The 18,655-nt window shown below is 41.1% G+C and overlaps 1 long non-coding RNA gene across 1 annotated transcript in view; it reads left to right on the forward strand.

Moving 5' to 3' along the window:
- The window catches only part of LOC136839118 (uncharacterized), a 184,863-nt gene that overhangs the window by 56,858 nt on the left and 109,350 nt on the right, over positions 1-18,655 (forward strand). Inside the window, exon 2 of the long non-coding RNA XR_010853211.1 lies at positions 15,961-16,056. This is a non-coding gene — a long non-coding RNA (uncharacterized lncRNA). The remainder of the gene's footprint in view (positions 1-15,960; positions 16,057-18,655) is intronic.

An 18,655-nucleotide genomic window follows, 5' to 3' on the forward strand; every position in this document is an offset into this window, starting at 1 on the left:
TGACACACGGACACTTAATGAGCAGCCCACATGAACCAGCTCCGAATGCTCAGAATGCAAAGTGAATAATAATAATAATAGTAATAATAATAATAATAATAATAATAATAATAATAATAATAATAGATGACTTGAGGAGCTCTGACAGGCTTTTTCCTCTCTGGGAGTCAACCCGGGGTGGGTGGCGGGTGGCTTGCCTCTCACCTTTGAAAGTTTGACTTGTAGCCTGGACGAGTCTTTACAATGGTTGTCAGACATAGATCTGAACCAAGAGACTTTCTTTTAGCCTTGACATCAGCGTAGGTATAGGCAAGTTAAATTGCCTCTTGTCCGTGTGGCACTCTGGATGGTGATGATCTGTTTGCTCCAAATGTTGTAATAAGATTCAGAACTGTCAGTCGTGTCGGTTTGAATCCTTCTCACTTTCCTCCCTTGGAGGGCTTTCCGATAGTGACTCATAGGAGATACTACTGGGTCTGATTTGAGTGCTGCAGTACTTTGTTAGGGGAACTCAACGCCTCAGATTTGTATGTTGATAACTCTTCAGTTAGTACTAACAGAGTTAAGTGAAAGAATTTCTGAGTACACTGCATTTCCTACCTCTTTAAGTTGATCCACAGTTGTCAGCTCTCCCAGTGTGGAAGGAGAATTGCAGCATGAATGAGAGCTCGTGACAGTAGGGGCATCGACCCGGCCTTTGCACTCAGTTGGAACTTGTTGGCTTTTGAATATTGTTTGGAAAAGTGATCAGTTATGATCACCTGCATGAAGTTTTACTTGTGGAATGATGCCCACTGGCCTTGGACATACTTTCCTTGGACCAGTGGGTTGGATAGCAAGCCCAGCCCCCTTTGGGACAGGTAGCACCTTGTCTAGTGGCAGGAGTCAGGATAGGAGTGGCTGGTTCTCCTTCCTCTTTTTTTCTTTCTTCCTCTCCAGTAGACAGAGAGTCAGAGTGCCATTCTGTATACAGTGTGAACTCTTTCATCCGGCACCCTTGGGACCAGGCCACAGAAAATATCAGATGAGAGAAATCACCCCTAAAAAATCCTCTACGTAAACATAATCTTGCCAGCTCATTCCACATAAATATTGCTGTTATCAAAGGTAGAACAAAGCTTAAAACAGGAAATAAAATAATCATTAATGCTTCCAGACAAGATTTTATTATTTCATGCAATGTGTAGGGAACCTATACCTGTATTAGTGTGTGTACTGTACAATTATTAATGAATTGTACACTTGTTCAGGGACTAAATTTTATGTTGTCACTAACTCTGCAAATTTATCCACAAACTTTGCTGCAGCTTCTGTGTTTCCACAACACTTCACCACTTCACTTTGTTTGGTTTTGTGTACAGCCCTCCACAGGGATAATTCCCTCTCTGGCGGGCCCTTGTACGTTTTCAAAATAAGGTGCTTCTTATATTTTAAAATTGTCTTTCATCGTTTTCTCGTCAGTATCATACTCCTGCAGGATAAGAGAGTCTTTAGTTCTTTTTTTTTTAAATTTGCTTTCTTCTTATTAAATTGCATAGAAGATCATTAGTCAAAGCCATCATATGCTATATGTTTAGTATCACTTTGAACTTTCTTTACACAATTTTTACACTTGAAGATGTTGCTAGCACATTCATTTGATTTGTGATTTTTACCACATCTAGGGCAAGCTTGGTCCTTTCTACAATTTGCTGCGCTGTGACCAAATTCCTGACATTTATAGCATTGATAGGGAATGTAACAGTCGAATATACTGCAACGGCTTTGCAGTGTACACAATTTGTCACCTCTATCATAGATAGCCTTTGGTATTTGTGGTGTGCATTTAATGATACAGTGTTTATATTTGTCATCTTTGGCTATCACTTTCTTTACAATTTTCAGGTCGTCATTTTCAGAAATGAGGCTACCTATCCATGGATTTTTCTATACAATGTTATCGACAATGTCATCTTCATCCTTTGGGACATTGACTACTTTTTTTTTTGGTGATATTCTGAATTTCCATTTTTGCCTTTTCAAAGTTTTTCCTATCTAGAAATCTTACAAATAAGTGTCCATCTCTCTGTTCAACTGGCGCCATTATTTTACTCATAATTTGTCGCTTTTCATTAGCTGCTGTGCTCTCTTTGTTTGTAGATTTGATCAGAAGCACTTTTTTTTTGTCTTTAGTGATTCAGCATAAGTTTTGTCTATGCTTGTCATGGTCTTTACATCTTTATCAACATTATCAATTTTGTTTTGGATTTCATCTATGTTGATCATTACGTCACTAGTTTTCTGAGCCGAATCTTGAACCAACTCTGTTAATATCTCTGTTTTCTTTTATTTCTTTGTTCAGGCCTCTTGCAATTATTACAGATGTACAGTATGTTATCACTACGAAGTATGCGTGTGTATGTGACCTCGATACCTGATTATTCATAATGAAACCATAAGTCACACATTTCACAGCAAGTTCCTTCCTCATCAACTTCCCCAGAGCAGTGTCCGCAGGTTGCTGTCTCTGTCTCGATTTGGGTTGACTTATCCTTCTCTAGTATTTTATTTAGTGTTCCATCTTTACGTGCTGCTTCAATGACTATGAGATAATGTTTGTATGATAGTTTGATCTTCCCTTTACTTGATTTAATTTTGACTGTATTTATTTTCTCTTTTTCCTTCCTCTTCCTCATATTCACTTTGAACATCGCTCAAGTCAGGCACTTTTCACAGAGCATTTCAGAGACCCGTCCTACCCACATGAAAGCTACTCACACAGTTTTTACAGAGGTTCCTTTCTCTAATTTCTTCAGTAGCTCCACCTTTTCAAGCATAGATGAAGATTTATGCTTATGGTTCTCACCTCCAGCACCATCATCTGCACCTCCTGGTCTCTTGGGTGGCATCCTGAATGGGTAAATATGCACCAGTATCTAAGAAATAAGCAAGACCTCATCACCCATCACCAAAACACTGCTACTATGGAAAGTTGTAAACAACATGTGGTACTGCCCTTGTAGCCACTCAGTGAAGTAATGGTGGTTGATTCAAAACAGTTCCAGACCATGGGAGTTGCTGGACCACAGAGGCTGGACTGGACAAGCTGGATGGAGAAGAATGCAAGTTAGCTATCTGACTGGACACCAGTCTTTTCATTGGCGATGAAGGGACGCAAGTTCCCCCCCCCTCTGGGTAAGGCGAGAAGAGAACAGACAATAAAGCAAACTTGTTTGTCTCTGACACTTCAGCATGGGTTCTACAGTCTTATTGAGTGATAACATACAAACCCTTTACTTAATGATCTGAAAGGTTAGCAACTAATACATAGCTTATGTGCAGTATGCTAGTGTGTTGGGTCCCCCCCCCCCTCTGCTCCTAAACAAACCAGGAAAGTAACAGCTCAGGTTGACTGAACCTACCCGTCAGTTGAGAGAGTACCCAGATTCCTCCCACCTTTGGGTAAGTATCCTATGTAAAGAACAAAGGTTTTTATTTGTGTAGGAACAAATAACAAATCTGAAAGGTAATTTGTATTTTTCCTTACATACAAACCTGAAGTTCTTCGTGTGAATGGCCTGCCTTAGCCACCTCTCACTCTGGCACTTGTGCTGGAAGGCAAAGTGGATTGGAAAACAACAAGTGGAGGGTGGGGCTTCTCCCTATCTGTCAGTCTTGTTAATAAGTTTATATGTTAGGAAAGATACAAATTACTTTTACAATTTGCTGTTTTACTGTGCTCTATGCTAGGATCTCTAACATGGATAGATGCTTTTTTTCTAGAGTAGTCGAATGTAGACCCTTCTGCTTTTCTTCCAATTGGACTCTAGAGGAAAGTTTTTAACAGTCTAGCATCAGAGAACTCAAGCCGTTGTTAGCTTTTGGTGTCCCCACAGGGAACCGTTTCCTGAGCTACTACTCCTGGCAGTAGAAGTTCTTCGCCTTCTGCCAGTCAAGAAAGATCTGAGGGTCACTTTTGATTCTATCAAAACCTCCACATGCTTCATCTGACTGCATAAAAACTGTCAACTGTCTCTTTCGAACTAGTAGACTTTCCAACATCTGTGGTCAGTTTATTGATTTTGGTGCTTGTATAAGAGATATCCAGTACTTACTGGTATGTGCCTCTGTAGATAACCCAAGCTTTTCTTTTCCAAGGTTAAAGTATATCACTTTATGTTGTCTACAGTTCTGGGACATGCTAACTTGAATATTGCTCATGACTTTGGATGTGGTCTTCCGATCTTTGAGCTGGAAACCCCGAAATCTTCCTATCATTGTTTAAGATGGAATTTGAACGTAGCCATTAAATTTGACGTTATCTCAGTTTTAGCGTTTAGGTAAAGCTTTCGGTAAGGTCTTAATTTTCAAAACACTTTTTCCATTAGCTCTTGCTATATCAAAGTGTATTAGTGAGCCTCAAGCCCCTTTGTTGCAATCTTCTAGAGGACACATTTTTTTTTTTTTTTCTCCCACTGTTTAGGGCTAAAAATAAAAGCAAAGTCCCTCCCAGATTTGTGAGTTCCTAATTCAGATTCTTTAGTAGTCCAGCTGTAGCTCTAGGGATTTATCTAGAAAGACTTAATCCGTGAAGAGGAATTGAGAATTTATTCTGTGGTATTAGGAGGCAAACACTTCTATATTCAAGAATGCTATGTCATTTTTCTACATTGGTTAATCAAGTCAGCTCACGTAGAGTTGAATCCTGATATTTTACCATTGTTTGAAAGAAAGCTTCAAGCCGTCTTTGCCATAAAGGGATTTTGACAAAGGAAAATGTATTTCTGGAGAGGTGACCGTGTCACCTGGTGAAAAAAGTCCATTCAGCACTTATTTCTAGGTAATTCCGTTGCTAGATACCAGAGAAAGCTAAATGAAATGCTGGAGTTACTACCCCCAGAGCGAGCTCCATTAGATGGAGTCGTGTATGGAAAAGGGTGAACTATAAAAACACGGAACCTTATCCTATAGAGATCCCAAAGTCAAAAGTCCCACTGAGAGGTGCCGTTACAAACCCATGCACCACTCGCGGACAGTACACAAATCACCGCTAGCCGCATTCCATGAAAGCACCACCCCACTAGAATGATGTTTACTAAGGGGGGGAGACAACACATGACAGAGGTGGGTCACCGGGTGACACGGTCCCCTCTCCAGAAACAGATTTTTCCTTTGTCAAAATCCCTTTTCTGGATCGGGTCGTGTCAGCCGGTGAAAAATTAACAGAGAAATAAATATCATTCTTATACTGTAAGAGATAACAAAATGTAAGGGGAACAGGAGACCAAAGGTCCACTAAATAATTTAATTGCTAGCAATAATAACAAGTAATGTACAAATGGAACTGGTGGGAGCTTAAAATTAACATGACAATGTAAAAATATACTTAAACAAAATAATTATACAAAATTGAAAACATTATAACATAAATGTGTCATTTAGACAAATATACGGATAACACGGTCAGGGGATAATGTCAAGGCACGCCTGACTGAAATGACTGTAAGGGGATAACTGAGGCAGTGGAGGAAGAATTGACTAGGAATCAGAAAGGGTTCTAGAGGGAGGGACAACGTTCCCTGCTGCGACTGTTGAGAATTTAAGAGCTTCTAAGGATTTCAAATAGTGACGTTTGAAAACCAAGGGTGACTTCCAACCAGTGTACTTGGTAAGATCCGTGAAATTCATGTAATGGAAGTAGTTAATGGAGGTGGCCACAGCTCTAATATCATGAACTCTTGGGACTGAGTCAGGATTAGCCTGTTTGATGAAGTAAAGGATTTGTTGCCTAATAGCAGACATAGAGATATAATTTAATTTCCTTACAGATCATTCACTAGAGAAGGCTGTCATTGCAGCCTAGTGCATGTGAAATCAGTTTTACCTTGCTTTGTTTGCAAGACATAAAATTTTGAATGAGAATTGTAAAATCCCTTAGCCCTGTTGTCATGGCCGGGATGATTTTCTCCTGGACCAGATACAAGAGAATTTTCCTTTCTCTTCTATCTTTAGGTTGTTAGGATATCCCAATTTAGTGTTGAGTATGGGGAGTATGAAGGTACACATTGGTGTACAGTATAGGAGCATACTTTCATATGTGAATGTAGTCATTGTCTTTGGCTTTGGACTGTTGGGTGTGGGCTTTCAAGTCCAGCACACAAGTCACTAGTACTCTACAATATAAGAGTCCTTTTCCCTGTAAGGACCCTTCCACAAATCTCGCTATGAGGACCTTACACGCTGCTGTGGATCCACGATCTGGCAACAGTGCTTACCAGGAAGGATCACACAACAGGCAAGAATGTTTAAAAGCTTTTTCCCTTTTAAAAAGCTTGGTTGAGATTATGTCTTCCGGCTGCACTAACCCACCATCCTCATTCATTGTGGTAGTCAGCTAACTTTAATAGGTAAGATGCATCCCAAATAATGAGAATTTCTATAAAACTTATTATTTGGATGTTTACCGACTGTTAAAGTGGAAAGCCATTCAACATCCCCACATCATAGTAGGTGGTCAAGAAGAATTGTGACAAGAACATAAATATCCCAACAGAAACGGATGCTGATAGACACAGTCCATCTGGTCAGTCAGCCAAGAGTTATTCTTTTGTGGATTTTAATTGCTGATCGCACCTAACAGCGCAAAGATGTAAGCTAACTTTAGTAGTAGGTAAGTATCCAAATAATTCATCATATCGTAAAAATTCTCATAATTCCATATTCCCTACCATACGAGATGTACCGCAGCATAAGACTCACCTGTAATATGGCAAGCTATATTAGGAAAAATAAAAGACCCACAGTTTAGCAAGGGTTTATTGACATTAGTGTTTACCAGTGAAAATTCACATATCAGTGAGGTGGTAATAATGCCACCTTTCTTCTCTCTAAGGCGTTAGCGTCAAAACAAATATGGTCGTTTTATACCCAGAGCATCAAGACAATAATCTAGCAGATTTTATGTCAAGTTGTGGTTTTTATTTAAGTAACTTACCAAGTAACTACATAGCTATTACGTTTTGTTTATCAGCAGCTTAAATTTGAACATTCGCAGTAGCGTTCCAATATTTTGGTGTAGGTAACTCGCCCTGCCCACTTTTGGGGAAGGATAGGTACAATACTACTAACGAGCCCAATTTGTTTCTGCCGGTTGACAGCTTAACATGGTTGTTGACTTCAGCTTTCATTTGATTTAATATAATTTGCAGAATGGTTTTCATTGTTTTTGGTGAAGTATTCTTTGTCTTGGTAGCGATTGTGCTAATTGTATTAGCTTATTTAGCTAGGACTTTTGCCTTTTATGAAGATGTCTGACTCTAGTTCTGCTAAAAGTAGGTTTTGCAGCAAAGGCTGCAATACCAGACTTACTTCTATCAAATATGACTCTCATACCATTTTTTGTCAATGTAGAGGACAAACTTGCTCTTCAGTCTTGACTTGTGACAAATACAAAGAGTGGGATCAGGGGAAATGGAGAACTTTGGCTAGTTACTTAGATAAACTTGAGAAAAACAGATGTAGGAGAGCGGCGGCTAAGGCTGAAGCTAAGAATTCAGTTAGTGAGGTTTCTCTTGTTTTGCATGCCCTTCCGACTCCTGCATCTGCATTTTCCCCTATCACCAGTCCTCCGACTTTACCTGTGACTCCATTATCCAACTTCCAACCTTCCGAACCCAATGCCATCACCAGTTTGGGTGACAGAATGGACCATAAATTTGGTCTCTTAGTTAACACTGTAGCTCAAATAGGGGCTTCAGTGAGGGGCCTTATGAATAAGTTTAGTGCCAGTGGTCTCGGTGCAAGTGTTGTGTCAGTGGAGGAGGTGGCTACTCGTCCCACTGATGGCCCTAGACGAAGGTCCCTGTCAAACTCCCCTAAACCTGGGAGGAGGCAAACTGTAAGTCCCAGGGAGGTCGGTGGGATTTGCCCACGGGTAGTCGCCCCCCCTCAACCGAGCCTGTTGTTCAAAATTCCCAGGACTCAGCGGACAGCAGCTGGAAAGGCATCCATATTGAAGTTCATGCCCTTTTGTCGAGTGATTCAGATTTGGGATCCAACGAATCCAAGTGCATAGTGAGTCAGAAGTGTGGCTGGTGTTTTGAAGGTGCATCCAGGCCACTGAAAAGGCCGATATCCATGGCTGAGTCTGATTTTCTGATCCTGTGCAAAACAGAACAGAGATCAGATAGATTCCCAAACCTTCGTGTAGTTTTTGGGATGATCCAACTAATGTCGTCCATAGTGTCAGTGTCAGAGCGTCAGTTTTTGTCGCCCAAGCGGGTCTCCAAAAAATACATAGATTGTGCTTCAGGATCCAAGGGATCCGGGCATCCAGTGGGATCCGAGGGATCCAGTTTAGTGGGATCTGGAGGATCCAAGTATTTAGTGGGATCGGAAGGATCCAGGCAGTTAGTGGGATCTGAGGGATCCAGATATTTAGTGGGATATGAGGGATCCAAACATCCATCGGGATCTGAGGGATCCATTTGTCCAGTGGGATCAGAGGGATCCATTCCTCAAGTGGGCTCTGTGGGATCCAAGGGATCCAAGCACACAGTGGGATCTAGAGGATCCAATGTGCCTGTGAAGCTAGATCAGCACGTAGTTCGCGTGGTCGTCGGTTTGCGATCGCTCCCCTTCTGAACTGGCGCCAAATTCATTCCAGGCTTCTGGCGCCACACTCCACTTCTCGTTCGGTTCAGGATCCTGCTCTGGAACCAATTCAGCGATGCTTAGACAGTATTCTAGATCTGTTATGCGAACCAACAGTGACTCTTGGGTCCGAGGATTTGACTCTCTCACCCATTTCGTCTGAAGAAGAGGACATAGAACAGGATCAGCCGTCTTCAACCTACGCTTCCCTTTTGAAGTACTTCTTGTTTTGCTTCCCGGACTTTTTCACCAGCGACTCCGTCTTTGCTGAGTTCATCTTTTATGATGAGACAGCCTACAGAAGCTTCTAGGCTGCCTAAGATGGTTCTATTGTTGTCTTCAAAGAAAGCTCTGTCAAGCATTGAGAGCTGGTAGCCAGAAAAGAGAGATATGGGGAAAGCGGTATTCTGCGCTCCTCCTCTTTTATCCAAGAGGAGATACTTATGTTACTGGGGAAGTACTGTCGTTGCGAGTTACTGCTTCCTTCCGATGGGATTTCTCCAGTTTAATTGACTCATCACGGAGATCTGCCTTCTCCTCATCCAAGACCTTATTCATGACTTCAGAACTTGAGCATTTGACTAAGGATATCTTTAAGGTCTTTGAGATCTTAAGTTTTCTTGATTGGACTGTCAGCACCTTAATGAAGCAAATACAGTAGAAGACTGTGCCTCTCTCCAAGATAACTTCACTACAGATTGGCTGGGAGTGCCCTCATGTGCAGATAAAGTGATCAGGGATGGATCCCAGGACCTGGCAGCCTTGTTTGCTGTGGAAGTACTTAAGAAGCGAGAGCAGTGGTGTTCATTCACTTCGAAAGGGGTCACTCCCTCCCAGAGATCCACACTTCTTTTTGCTCCTTTAGATCAGCATGGTCCCTTTTCCAGCGCAACAGTAGAACATATCGCAATGGAGCTGCAAAAGAAATCCACTCAAGACTTGTTGGCCCAGTCCACCAAACGCCTGAAGGAGTCTGGACGTTCTTCATCTTCCTCATTGTTTGCACCTAGAACAGTTTCCCCTCTACAGCAAGCGTTTTAAGGCAGTAGAGGTAGATTCCAGCCCCGTTCCTGAGCGTATTCTAGGTCCGTTCAACCAATCAAGAAGTCAGCAAGCAAACCTTCCTCTTGCAAGTGGGATACTATCCTCCATGTACCCGTGGGGGCCAGGCTTCTACATTTTTGGAACAAGTGGGAGGAGAGAAATGTAGAACCTTGGGTTTTAGAGGTGATCAGAGTAGGATATTCCATCCCATTCAGGGAGAAACCTTAGTGTCCTCTCCTATCAACTTGGTGACCTACTCTTTAGACTCAGAGTGGTATTTGGCCCTATCACAAGAAGTATCGTCTCTGCTCACCAAGAGAGCCATAGAAATAGTTGATGTCAACATGCCAGGGTTTTACAACTGCCTATTCGTCGTCCCAAAGTCATCAGGAGGTTGGAGACCTGTCCTGGATGTCAGTGCCCTGAATTTCTATGTTCAGACTACAAAATTCAAAATTGAAACAACCCACTCATTTCTGTCTTCCATTCATTAAGGGGACTGGATGGCAACTATAGACATGCAGGACACATATTTCCACGTTCCAGTCCACCAGAGGCCAGGAAATATCTGCGTTTTGTGTTCCAAGACTAGGTCTTCCAATTTCGAGCGCTGTGCTTCGGACTATCAACAGCCCCTCAAGTTTTTACCCGTGTCCTCGCCCCATTAGCAAAATGGCTACATCTCATGGGGGTCAACATTTGTCTTTATTTAGACGATTGGCTCCTACGCTCCCCCTTGGAATCAAGTTGTATGGAGGACCTAAAAAAGACTCTTCTGTTAACTCAAGAGTTGGGCCTGCTGATAAACCTAGACAAATCCCAATTAGTCCCAAGTCAATCGATTCTATATTTGGGAATGAAGATCAATGCTCGGATTTTTAGGGCTTTTCTGTCCGACAAGAGAATCCAAGCCTGCATTCGGACAGTTCAGAAACTCCTCTCTCTCTTGTCATGCTCAGCCAATGAATGGATGAGTTTACTGGGAACTCTGTCATCCATAGAAAAGTTCATTCCCTTAGGGAAACTTCACACGAGAGTGCTACAATTTTTTCTAAGAGCCAGTTGGCAGAGGAAGATTCTTCCAGACTCGTTTGTTTTCCCAATCACCCCCAAAACCAAAGAGGACCTTCAGTGGTGGCTTATAACAGGAAGGTTTGCAGAAGGGAAATCTCTACACCCTCTGAGCCCCAACCTTACATTATATTCAGATGCATCAGATCTGGGTTGGGGGGCTCTCCTAGAAAACAAGGAAGTTTCAGGGATATGGTCACAACTCGAGAGAGAACTTCATATCAGCGTGAAGGAGCTGAAGGCAATACAGTACACTTAGCTCCTCAACACTTCTCAGCAGTGACTTGCAACTCTACAGTCATAGTCCACTCGGACAATATGTCAGCTCTGGCCTACATAAAGAGTCAGGGAGGGACCCACTCCTCCTCACTGCATCAAGTGACCAGAAATCTTGTCTTGGCGCAAGGAAACCAAACCAAGATTGTCACCCGCTTTATACAGGGCAAGCTCAATGTCATAGCAGACGAATTAAGTCATTGCAAACAAGTCCTATCCACGGAATGGACACTGAATCCGCAGGTATGCACTGACCTGTGGAAACGGTGGGGAAAGCAGTCGATAGATCTTTTTGCAATGTCGAGGAATCACCGACTTCTTTGTACAGGCAGTCCCCGGGTTACGACGGGTCCGGCTTACAACATTCCAAGGTTACGACACTTTTCAAATATATCCATCAGGAATTATTTCCCAGTTTACGATGCATGCTCCGGGGTTACAATGCTTACGACGCCAATCTGACGGAAGAAATATGGCTACAAAACAGCAGCATAATCAAAATTTGGAGGTTTTTTGATGAAAAACTCAATGAAAATGCAGTTTACATCATTTTCAATACACCCAAAGCATTAAAAGTAAGGTTTTCTTAGGATTTTTGACGATTTTTCGGCTTATGACGATTTTTGGCCTATGACGCAGCTTAGGAACGAAACCCCTGTCGTAAACTGGGGACTGCCTGTATTGCTCACCAGCCCCGGATCCTCTCGCGTGGGCAACAGATGCGATGCTTCAGGACCGGTCGAACCTGGATGTCTACGCCTTCCCACCATTCAGTATGGTGAGAGATGTAATCAACAGATTTCCCCTACACAACAACGTGTTGATGATTTTGGTAGCTCCCTTTTGGCACAGAAGGAGTGGTTTCCAGATCTCCTCAGTCTCCTAAGAGATTTCCCAAGATTACTTCCACAGCGACGAAATCTACTCAGGCAACCGCACTTTCACCAGTTCCATCTAGGACTATCTACTCTCGCTCTGACAGGCTTCAGACTGTCAGGAAGCTTGTCAGAGCGAAAGGCTTTTCGAGATCAGCTGCGGAAGCAATTACAAGGTGTAGACGTCAGTCTTCCTCCAACACCTACCAGAATAAATGGACAAAATTCTGCAGCTGGTGCAGAAGACACCAAATAGCAGATTTTTTGCTTTTTTTAAGGTCTTCCTGAGGATTGGCTACATCCATGATCAAAGGCTACAGAGCGATGCTCAACTCCGTATTCAGACATAGAGGTCTGGATCTATCGACTGATAAAGACATTGGTGACCTTACCAGGTCACTAGACACTGCGAAACAGGAGAGGTCAGATTCTGTATCCTGGAACCTAGATGTCGTTTTAAAATGGCTCTCGGCTCTTCCTTCTGAACCTCTCCAATCCACATCCCTCAGGGATCTTACAAGAAGGACACTATTTCTAGTCGCTCTAGCCACTGCTAAGAGAATTAGTGAGTTACAGGCTCTGAGCAAGAAGGTATGATCCACACAAGGAGACGCAGTCTGTTGCTTTACTATGGTGTTCTTAGCGAAGAATGAAACAATGTCTTTTCCCTGGCCCCATTCATTCACAATCAAAGGTTTAACAGACATTCTAGGTCCTACGGACCAAGAGAGAGCTCTTTGTCCAGTAAGAGCATTAAAGTATTATCTAGAGAAAACTAAGAGTATCAGAGGCGTTCCCTAACCTCTGGTGTTCAGTTAAGGAGCCGACCCATCCTTTATCCAAGAACGTATTGGAGTTCTTCTAGAGAGACATGATTTCCGAGTCGCACATAAGATTCAAGAGGAAGACTTGTCAATCTGCAAGGTTAAGGCCCATGAAATTAGGGCAGTAGCGACTCCGAATTTCTTCAAGCGGAATTTATCCCTCTCTGCTATTCTGCAATCCACCTTCTGGAGGTGCAAATCAATGTTTGCGAATTTTTATTTACGTGACATCGAAACTCTGAGAACTGCAGTACCCTTGGCCAATTATCTGTGGTGGCATGGTGTTGGGGGAGGAAGAGTAGGGGGTATTCTTACATTTCTCAGCTCTTCGTTGGGTGAGTAGGTAGAGCTGAGAACTGTCACTCGATGGGCCGGAGTTCAATTCCCTGGCCAGCTGATGAAGAGTTAGAGAAATTTATTTCTGGTGATAGAAATTCATTTCTCGCTATAATGTGGTTCAGATTCCACAATAAGCTGTAGGTTGTTGCTTAGTAACCAATTGGTTCTTAGCCACGTAAAATAAGTCTAATCCTTTCGGCCAGCCCTAGGAGAGCTGTTAATCAGCTCAGTGGTCTGGTAAAACTAAGGTATACTTAACTTTTTCTTACATTTCTCTATCTGCTCGCCTTGAATTTAGGTTGTCGAGTTTTGGGAAGTTGGAGGGTACAGAGTACCTGGAGCACCCATCAGTCTTGTCATGTTATGAATGGGTTATGGTAACTGGTCTTTTATATGGTGTACTGTAGGTGTAACTTGTGTTTTATGGTCTTGGTTTGGTACTGCGCCCAGGGCAAGGGCTTTTGTGTTTTTTGTATGCTTTGGCAGCCGTTGGAGTACTCCTCGACTGCAAAGCCCCACTGATGTAGAGGTGCCTCTGGCTTCACTGCCACGCCACTACTGTCGAGATGAGCTGCATCAGAGGCAGTATTTTCCTGCTGGAGCTCTCTCGCCAGTTAGGTTACAACTAACATTTTATCAATGTTAACTACTTGCTATTTTAAAATTCATCTCCATTCATGAGTGTTTTTTAAGTAGCGCAGTAAACCCCCTGTATTCGCAGGGGATGCGTACTGCACCCCCCTGCGAATAGCTAAATGCTGCGAATACTCAAAACTCCTCTAAAAACACTTAGAACTGCTTATTTTGATAGTTTAAACACAAGAAAAACCCTCTAAAAATGCGGATACCTGAGTATTTTAATAGTTTTGTCACAAAAAGTGCATTTAATCATGAAAAATGAGATGAAAATACAGTAATTAGTGAATATTTCTCAGTGAAAAATACTGCGAATGGGCAAATATTCAGCAAATAATGGTAGATACGTTCCACAGAGAAATCCGCGAATCATCAGAACGCGAATATGGTGGGTTTACTGTACATGCCCATGCATCCCACCTCCTGTCAATGTGGGATTCAGCTATGTAATTACTTGGTAAGTTACTTATATAAAATGACATTTTTATGATAAAATAAAGTTTTAAATATACTTACCAAGTAACTACATGATCAAAGCCCTCCCTCCCTCCCCTCTCATGGACATAGGGCATAAACAAATTGGGCTTGTTAGTAGTGTTGTACCTATCTGTCCCCAAAAGTGGGCGGGGCGAGTTACCTACACCAAAATATTGGAATGCTACGGCGAACTTTCAAATTTAAACTGCCAATAAACGAAACATAATAGCTATGTAGTTACTTGGTAAGTATATATAGAACTTTATTTTATCATAAAAATGTCATTTTGATATTCAACCGATGATTAATCAATATTCAGAAGAACAAAATGTTATGGTAGCTAGATAAGTCACAAAGTATTGGGAAACAAGTGCTGTATATACTTGTGTATCATTCAGCCTTAAAATTGTGTAATCAAAACATGATTTCATTACATTTTCGGTAGATTACACTAGGATATCCTTAATTAGCAAGTTTCATTTTTTGTAGATTATGCTAGACTAAGCTTACTATGCCTGTCACAGTTTCAGTGGATTTCATTGATAATACTAAGTGAGCTTTTAACTAATTGATATGCCTAGAAGCATATATTCGGTAGACTGAATGCAAATCATCATACATTCAGCCAGGCTTACCAAACTTACTGCTTTTTTAGTAATTCATGGCGGCTGCTTATAATTAACCACCACTTAATATGTCACGCTAAACAATGGCATAAACAGCAGCAAACACTGACATAAACACCCAAATTAAATGGCAGCTGTTTGCCGATGTTAGATACCGTAACTATTGCATGTTTATAGAGAGTTGTATAACAGTTGTCAGCTGGTTAAAAACTTGCTGATTCCCATTGATGACTTGCATAAGTAAAACAAATAATTGTTTTCTTTCATGCAATGGAGAAGAATGTTTTTAGAAAGTATAAGCTGCAGGTCGTAGCTGTGGCTGAAGAAAGGAAGAATGGACAGGCCGCAAAATGTTTTGGAATTTTTATAAATAAAGTTAAGGAGCAATTTTTAATTCATCTTTGTAAAAGTAAGTATAGCTTAGTTTTACCAGACCACTGAGCTGATTAACAGCTCTCCTAGGGCTGGCCCGAAGGATTACACTTATTTACGTGGCTAAGAACCAATTGGTTACTTAGCAACGGGACCTACAGCTTATTGTGGAATCGAACCACATTATAGCGAGAAATGAATTTCTATCACCAGAAATAAATTCCTCTAACTCTTCATCAGCCGGCGGCGGAATCGAACTCGGCCCATCGAATGACGGTCTGAAGCTCAACCAACTCGGCCAACAAAGGGCTAATTCATCTTTGTTAATTTATAAAAAATGTATATCCAAATTTGTTTCATTAAACAACAAATGGCAGTGATGATGCTGGTAGTACAGTACTCTGCTATCTTTTGCATTGATGATATTGGTAAAGCTCAGTCAGTTAATTTTGAAAATGTAAACATTATCAGAATGCAAGTGGTACATGATTGCAATGTTCATATTTTATGATATAATAATAATATGGTAATAGTCCATGCAATATGCAGAAATTGCATACAGTAAGTAAAATGACTTTTGCAGAAGGATATTGTTCTCTCTCTCTCTCTCTCTCTCTCTCTCTCTCTCTCTCTCTCTCTCTCTCTCTCTCTCTCTCTCTCTCTCTCTCTCTCTCTCAGACACATTTTGTATTGCATGTTTGGTGCAACCCCCTAAAATTAGGTTGAAAACACGACTTTTATCAATTTAAATCAGTCAATTAACAATTACCTTTTTTTTTTGCCTGCTAGATGTCCACATCAAGACTCAACAAACCTGTTTATCTTATTCCCCCATCCTCTCGTGAGATGGAGTTTTTTTCTACCTCTGGGGATTCCAGTCTACAGGTACGCCCAGAACACACAAACGAAGAGTATCATAAACACTTTAATTCACGATATTGTAGTTACTTATTTTTTATTCAATGATATTTGTTATGATTGGGCTATCATGTACGGTACTGGAGAGCCATTGCAGGACTTATAACAATACCACTTGGGTTGCTCACTTCACAATTTATTCACAGAAGTAATAATGGCTGAATGACTATGGTGCGTTTATGTTAATGCATTGGACTAAATGTTAAATATCAAGACTCTACAATAATACAGTTATTTAATGGAGATGAGAGATTATGTATGAGCAACTGTGAAGATTGTTGAGCAACATAATGGTTTCATTACAGGGAGAGGTAGTGTTGATGCTATCTATAATAAGAATTACTGGAAAAGAGGCTAGTAGGAGGTAGTCAGAAGTTCTGCTGGGCATGTAATAGACCTAGAAATGGCATTTGATAGAATACCGAGAGAAATAGTGTTTTGGTATTTAAGAAAGAGGATTACATGTTTTGAAATGATGTATGCAAGAATGAGAACAGTAGGAATAATATGTGGCAAATCAGAATTGTTTGAGGGCAGAGTTGATGTACATCAAGGATAGGCACGCAGCTTATTTCCATTTGCACTGAATGTAGGGATTAGGAATGAAAATCTTTGGGACTGTTATATGCAGATGATCTGGTATTTACAGCAAAGACTCATTAAGAACTGCAAAGAACAGTGAGAGTGGCAGGGAAATCCTGAATGGGGTGGTATAAGGGTAAATGTGGGTAAAAGTGAAGCTATGGTGTCAAGCAAGCAAGGAGAGGATGAGTTATACTGTATATACAGGGTAGAAGAGGCCTAGGTTTAATGTAGGTGGAGAATTTCAAGTACTTAGGATCTGCTTTAAGCCAATAGGGACAGTAGAAAACTGAGGTTTAAAAACAGGATAAATGCAGCTTTGGGGAAGTGGAGGAGGTGGCAAAATAAGTGGAGGAGTGTGATAAAAGAATGCCACATACAAACTTGAAGATCAATTTTACTGTAATCAGACCAGTTCTGATTTATAGTTAGACACACAGGCATTAATATGGAAGAAGGAAGAGAAGCTGGAGTGGAGAGAAATGAGTATGTTAAGGTGGATTTTGGGGATCTCACCACATGAGAGACTAGAAAATAAGTAAGTTAGAAGTATGGATGTGGTTTATTGATATGAAAAGAGAGTCCAGACTGAGATTGTTTGGTAAGGATGAATGAGAATGAAAGAGTGAGGAGGGGTCAGATGGACCCTGTTACGGGTAGAAGGTCCAGAGGGAGGCAAAGGATTAGTTGGTGCTGTAAAGTGTCGGGGAATTTGAAGAATGCCTTGCATTTGACAGAGGTAGTTGGAGATGGTGCATTAAAGCAACCAATCCCTTAGCTTAGGGATAGGTATGGGAACAAAGGTTTAATGCATATCCATTTACCTTCTGCCAGGGGGGAAGGAACTTTAAGATTAAAACTGTCTGCTTTACGTTACAGTTTTCATAAAGTCAGCTTGGCTGCAGCAGTGAACTACAATTCTGTTATGACATATGATTTTTGGCTTCATTAGCTCCCTTTTGGCGATGAGTCTGGTGGTTGTATTTTCTGAAACACCTTCTTAAGAAAAGGCCTGAGGATTAATGTCATCCCATTTCTAATGTCCTCCTGACAGGTTCATATTGTTGGTTTGATTGATGATAGCAGATTCCAGCATTAGGAACAGTGTATGGAACAGTCTTGGCTTACCCAATAATGTGCTGAACCTCTCTAACCATCCCGTCACTGCAGAAGAACAGACAGTTTTAAATCTTGGTGTTTCATTTGGCCTAAAACCAGGTCCCGAGGGTAATCTTAATTTCTTAATTGCATTTGATAAACATTTAGCGAAAAACAATTATGAAAAAAAAGATGCATGTCTCAAAGACATTTTGCTAAATGTCATGGAGCAAAATAACAACAAAACTTTACTCCTGAAAAGATTCCAAAATGCCATGGTTAGGTTACGGAAAAGGGAGGATATCATAATCACAAAGTCTGACAAAGATGGGAAAATAGTTCTCTTAGATAAGGAGATGTACGTCAATAAAGTTCAAGATCTTTTAAACGATGCGGAGACCTATGGTAAATTAATGAAAGATCCCACAACAAACATTGCTGCCAAATTTAACAAATCAGGCAGAACCATAGAGGGTAATAAGAAGAACATAGAATTACTAGAGGCATTCAAGATAATCAACCCCTCCCTCCCCTATTTTTGTGGCCTCCCAAAAACACAAGATGGGATTCTGTTACGCCCTATAATATCTAGCATGGGCTCTTTCATGTGTAAACTATCAAAATGGCTTGCAGACCTATTATCACCCTTTCTAGGAACCTTCTCATCCTCCCACATCAGACGTTCAGAGGATTTTATACAAAAATTTAACAGTTTAAATATCCCATCTATTAACATCAAATTGCTCAGCCTAGATGTTGAGTCATTATTTACCAAAGTCCGGATTGCCGACATGTTGTCTTTTCTAAAGAGGAAGTTACAGCCATATGAAGACCATTTTCCTCTTGGCGTAGATAAAACTCTCAAACTAATCAGCCTCGGTGTAAC

The sequence above is a fragment of the Macrobrachium rosenbergii genome, chromosome 6 (genome assembly GCF_040412425.1).
Source record: "Macrobrachium rosenbergii isolate ZJJX-2024 chromosome 6, ASM4041242v1, whole genome shotgun sequence".
NCBI lineage: Eukaryota > Metazoa > Arthropoda > Malacostraca > Decapoda > Palaemonidae > Macrobrachium > Macrobrachium rosenbergii.